Source organism: Moschus berezovskii, chromosome X, assembly GCF_049115385.1.
Source record: "Moschus berezovskii isolate FMDL1 chromosome X, NW_MosBer_1.0, whole genome shotgun sequence".
In the NCBI taxonomy this organism is placed as follows: domain Eukaryota; kingdom Metazoa; phylum Chordata; class Mammalia; order Artiodactyla; family Moschidae; genus Moschus; species Moschus berezovskii.
In genome coordinates this window covers 24,699,858-24,705,627 of record NC_142488.1, presented here as the reverse complement: position 1 = coordinate 24,705,627, position 5,770 = coordinate 24,699,858, and the positions used below count along the sequence as shown (strand labels likewise).

At 39.7% G+C, this 5,770-nt stretch overlaps 1 pseudogene; it reads right to left on the bottom strand.

The window, feature by feature from the left end:
- Positions 1 to 290: 290 nt before the first annotated feature.
- On the bottom strand, positions 291 to 589 carry LOC148773245 (dynein light chain 1, cytoplasmic pseudogene; annotated as a pseudogene).
- Positions 590 to 5,770: the final 5,181 nt, after the last annotated feature.

Sequence of the window (5,770 nt, the reverse complement as noted above, 5' to 3'; positions counted from 1 at the left end):
CATTCTCTAATATATATTTATTTTGTTTTTAAAAGGAATGGACTTTGAAGAGGAATAACATTCGGCAGAGAGGAAAGAAACAGAACACATATACAAATGTAAGTTGTTTTATTAATTGTTTTAGAACCATAACAAATTAGTACAGAGATGCCTATAAAGCAATACAAAAAACTTTCAAAGATTGAGGTGTTGCCTTAGACAAGACTGAAGATTTAAGTCTGGTATTTGGAATTTAGGCTCTAGTGCTCGTTTTTGAATGAATCACTGGGTGTGTGGGGCAGTCTGTGCTTTTAGCCAGATTTGAAGAGAAGAGTGATCACTTGACCCAGGTAGAAGCAGATGAAGTGTTTGACTTAATGTGTTAAGTAACTACTGAAGTTCTAGCCCATGATTCAGTGCCAGGTGGGATTGTGCTTCTTGTCAGACTCCTTAATATAGGCTGAAATGTCATCTCTATGTTATATTTTTCCAGCGCCTGAGTAGCCCACTCCACCAAGTTGTGTTGCATTTCTTCTGACATAATGGCAGTTTTGATCACAGCAATTTGGTCACACATGGTTACAGTGAAATAGGGGCTGGCTGACTGCATCTAGTCTGCTGGAGGTAGGGGCTGGCCAGATATACAATTTGATAAGAAGTTCTTTTGGTGAAAGGAAATGATACCACATAAAAATGTGCATCTATACAAAAGACCATGTAACAACAGAATTGGGGCTATGTGAGTAAGTGGTGTTTTCTTATGTTCTAAATTGTTTTAAAAGATTATTGAATGTTTAAATAAAAATAATAACAATGTATTGTGGTATTTATAACAGAGGTAAAAATAAACTATGACAATAACACAAGGTCCACGAGAAGTAAATAAACTGCGCTGTTTTAAAGTTCTTCTACTATAAGTGAAGTAAAATGTTACTTGAGAGTGTTAGAGGGGTTTCCCAGGTGGTGCTACTGGTAAAAAAATCTGCCTGCCAGTGCAGGAGATGCAAGAGATGCTGGTTCGATCCCTGGGTCTGGAAGATCTCCTGGAAGAGGGTATGGCAACCCACTCATTATTCTTGCCTGGAGAATCCCATGGACAGAAGAGTTGGTGGGCTGCAGTCCAAGTGTCAAAGAATCAAGCACAAATGAAGTGACTGAGCATGCATGCAGAGTGTTATAAGTTATCTATACTAGAAACACAAAGCAAAATTTCACCAAAGAAAGTATATGGATTGCAAATATGCACATGAACAGATATGAACAGATAATAAAAAGATAAATAAAAATAGATTAATAGATTAATTAACTCATTAAATGTAAATATTAGTTGCTCAGTTGTGTCTGACTCTTTGTGACCCCATTGACTGTAACCCACCAGGCTCCTCTGTGCATGGGATTTCCCAGGTAAGAATACTGGAGTTGGTTGCCATTTCCTTCTCCAGGGAATCTTCCTGACCCAGGGATCAAACCCAGGTCTCCCACATTGCAGGCAGATTCTTTACTGGCTGAGCCACTAGGGAGCCCCAGTTAATTCATTCCTGTGCTTAGTCACTCAGTTGTGTCCGACTCTTTGTGACCCCACGGACTATAGCCCTGCCAGGCTTTTCTGTCCATGGAGATTCTTCAGGCAAGAATACTGGAGTGGGTTGCCATGCCCTCCTCCAGGGGATCGTCCCAACCCAGAGATCAAACCCAGGTCTCCCGCATCGCAGGTGGATTCTTCACCATCTGAGCCACCAGGGAACAACAATTAACTCATTCAGTTCAGTTCAGTTCAGTCGCTCAGTCGTATCCGACTCTTTGCGACCCCATGAATCACAGCACGCCAGGCCTCCCTGTCCATCACCAACTCCCAGAGTTCACTCAAACTCATGTCCATCGAGTTGGTGATGCCATCCAGCCATCTCATTCTCTGTCATCCCCTTCTCCTCCCACCCCCAATCCCTCCCAGCATCAGAGTCTTTTCCAGTGAGTCAACTCTTTGCATGAGGTGGCCAAAGTATTGGAGTTTCAGCTTTAGCATCAGTCCTTCCAATGAACACCCAGGATTGATCTCCCTTAGAATGGATTGGTTTGATCTCCTTGCAGTCCAAGGGACTCTCAAGAGTCTTCTCCAGCACCACAGTTCAAAAGCATCAATTCTTCGGTGATCAGCTTTCTTCACAGTCCAACTCTCACATCCATACATGACAATGGGAAAAACCATAGCCTTGACTAGAGGGACCTTGGTTGGCAAAGTAATGTCTCTGCTTTTTAATATGCTGTCTGCTGCTGCTACTGCTGCTGCTAAGTCGCTTCAGTCGTGTCCGACTCTGTGCGACCCCATAGACGGCCTCCCACCGGGCTCCCCATCCCTGGGATTCTCCAGGCAAGAACACTGGAGTGGGTTGCCGTTTCCTTCTCCAAATATGCTGTCTAGGTTGGTCATAACTTTCCTTCCAAGGAGTAAGCATCTTATTAACTCATTAGGGAAATTTAAATTAAAGCAACAATGAAATACCACCATATGTTTGTTAGAATGGATTAAATTTAAAAAAAAATAAACTGACAGCATTAAATGCTGGCAAAGATGTGGAGAAACTGGAATTCTCATGTATTACTGTGGCAATACAAAGTGGTACAGCAACATTGGAAAACAGTTTGCCAGTTTCAAGTTAAACATACACTTGCTACATGACTTAGAAACTTCACTCTTAGATATTTACCTCAGTGAAATGATATTTCCAGAAGTTTTATTCATAATGCCAAAATTTGGAAATGATAAAATGTCCTTCAACTGGTGAATAGATAAACAGTACAGTGTATGCATATAATGGGCTACTACTCAACAATACAAATGAATGAAATATTGATATTTGTAAGAACGTGGATAAATGTCAAATGCATGTTGTCAAGTGAAAGAAATCGGATCCCCACATCTGCACACTATATCGATCCATTTATATAACATTCTGGGAAAGGTGAAACTATAAGGACAAAACTAATGAGTGATTGCCAGTGGTCGCAGGTGTGGGAGATAATGAATCCAAAAAAAATAAAAAAACAACAATGACAACAAAAATCCAAGTCGGAGAATTCCTACATTGAACCCAGGGTTATTCAGTTCCAAAGCTCCTGTAGTCTTAGTAATGATCCTATGATGGATGGTGTATTCCAGGTTAATTAAAGGGAGAGAAATATGAGACTGCATCCTCATTACACATGTGAGTACTTCTCATATCCATTATTTGGGTGACTCATAGTCTGAAGCACCACTATTCTTGTATTACTTTCTTGGTGCTCCAAGTGTGCTACCCAGAGCAGCAACGTCAGCAGGACCCGGGAACTTGTTAGAAATACAAATTCTCAGGCTCTATTCTCAGACCTACTGAATCACTAACTCTGTGGGTGGGAGTGGATTCAGTAATATGTATTTTAACCAGTTGTCCAGATGATTCTGATATGCACTAAAGCTTGAGAACTACACATCTACATTAACTCATTAGTTCTCACTACTTCAAACAATAAATGCAAATTAGTTAGCTTACTTTAAGTTGATCTGCTTTGGAAACTGCTCATCTGTAAAGTCCCTTGTGAAATGCCAACTTTGTGAAACCTCCCATTCCTCCCTTCCCTTCCACAATACATAGTTTATACCTTTATTAAACATGCATTTCCTTTCACTTTGTATTATATTTCATTGTTGCATGTCTGTAACCTCCACTAGCATGCCAGTTCCATGGGGCATGAATTCTCATATTTTAAGACATATGAAACTTGTTGCCAGAATAATCTGAGTAAGAGCAAATCCACCTGGTCACGAAGGTTAAAATAATTGGGAAGTATCAGTTTCCAAGGTATATAAAGTTTCAGGCTTTGTTCAAGTGAATCATTTACATTTAGTAGTCATCATCTTTTCAAACCCATCGAGATGAGGGTGGGGGTATGGCAGCCATGAAAGTGTTGCTTACAAATCCCTTACTCTGAGCCTAATTGATCAGTAGCCTCAGTACTTCCCACCGGTTGCTTCTAGCCAGTGATGGTGTGCAGCAGGGGTATTCTTGCAAGGTACAGGTCTTCTCTAACGAGCAACTTTGGCTCAAAGACTCCCCGTCAACCATTTTGAAACTTTCTTAAAACTACACTGTGGTCTAAGACTTTTCCTACCCAGCCTTCTTTCCTTCCATATTTCATCCACAAGGGTCCAAATTGCATTGTGGTCTGATGGCTCCCCAAACTTCTTTCAGTCCCCTTTCCCCCTTTCCATAGCCATTTTCCCCAGTAAATCTCTGCCTTTTAAAATCCTGTCTTAGTGTCCGCTTCTACCAGGATCTGAACTAACATTGGGGATATTATGTCTAGTTTGAGTTCCATGAATAGTTTGATTTCCCATAAGCAATTGTTTTGCTTTTAATGTGTGAACGATATTATCTGGGTAAATAGCCACTTCCCCCTTGCAGCCTGGTTTCTAGAAAACAAGAACCAAAGGATGCCTCTATTTCATAAGCTAATCATTTTTTCTTTAAAATATAGTACCACTTTTATTTGTTATTTTTTATTTTGAATTTAATTGTATAGATTTTTTTAAGCTACATGAAATAATTTCTGAAAAAAAGCCGGAGTAAAAACAATCCAATTAATGGTCAAGTAATAAGTGGTAGGGTCAGGATTGCTATGTTCAACCAGTGCCATAGGCTATGTACTCATGGCTTGAACTAGATGCTCATTATGAATGGTACCATCTGAAGCTCTGTGTTGTCCCTGGGTGGTATGCTCAAAGACGGAAGAAGTATGCTAACGGCAAACCCAGATAGTGACATAAGAGATCCAGTTCAAGCAGATAATTTGGGTAACAGTATATAGCTGAATAATAATAACCTTTCTAGAATATCAGAAATAGGTCTTCACTTTTCAAAGTTAAGCTATAGAGCTCTTTATATTTCTGGAAGACTTCACATAAAGACTTCACAGTGGAGAAAATTTAGAAGTCTTAAGTACTAATAAGAACTCTTAAGGGCAAAAACAGCAGATTGATTTGAAACTGGCTTAAGTCAAAAGGTTAATCTAAAAAGCCATGTAATCACACTGTACAAAAACAACAACAACTAAAGCACACCCAAAGCTTTAGGTAAAACCCTAACTTCATCATGTTAGGGAGGAAAACTTTTCCTCTACTCTTTCAGATTCTGCACCTGTGGCCCTTCAAATTAAACTAACAAGATTAACAGGAGAAAAAGCACACAATTTTTATTAATATTTACATGCACAGGAGTTTAGAGAAAAGAAGTGAAACTCAAAGAAGCAGCTGGACTTGGGAGCTTATATACCTTTTAACAAAGGAAACAGGGTTAGACTACAAGGGGTGATAAATTATGGGGAAGTAACTACGGAGTATATGGAGGAAATAATGGAAGATAAAGGTTATCTTCACAAGGTCTGTGTATTGCAAACTCATCTTGGTGTCAACCCCAGTCTTTGATGATAAGTTTTCCTCTTGTCTCCCTGGTACTGGGACTGGAAGAGGGAGCACTATCCTCAAAGGGAAATTCATCCCTGGCTTTTAGGAAGATAAGGAAAGGTAAGAGAACTCTTTCTGTGTTTGTCGATTCTCAGTTGCCTTCAGCTCAAAATAATCCTTATGCCAAAGTGGTGTATTTGAAAGTCAAATATTCTGATTGCCTTCAGTTTCAAACATAGTGAAAAGAACCTTGTAGAACATATATTTGTTATTTGCCATTTTTGGCTGCTCAGAAAATGAAGAGCCTCTGTTTAACTTTACACAAGTGGATTTAGGTGTATTCAGCCCACCCAG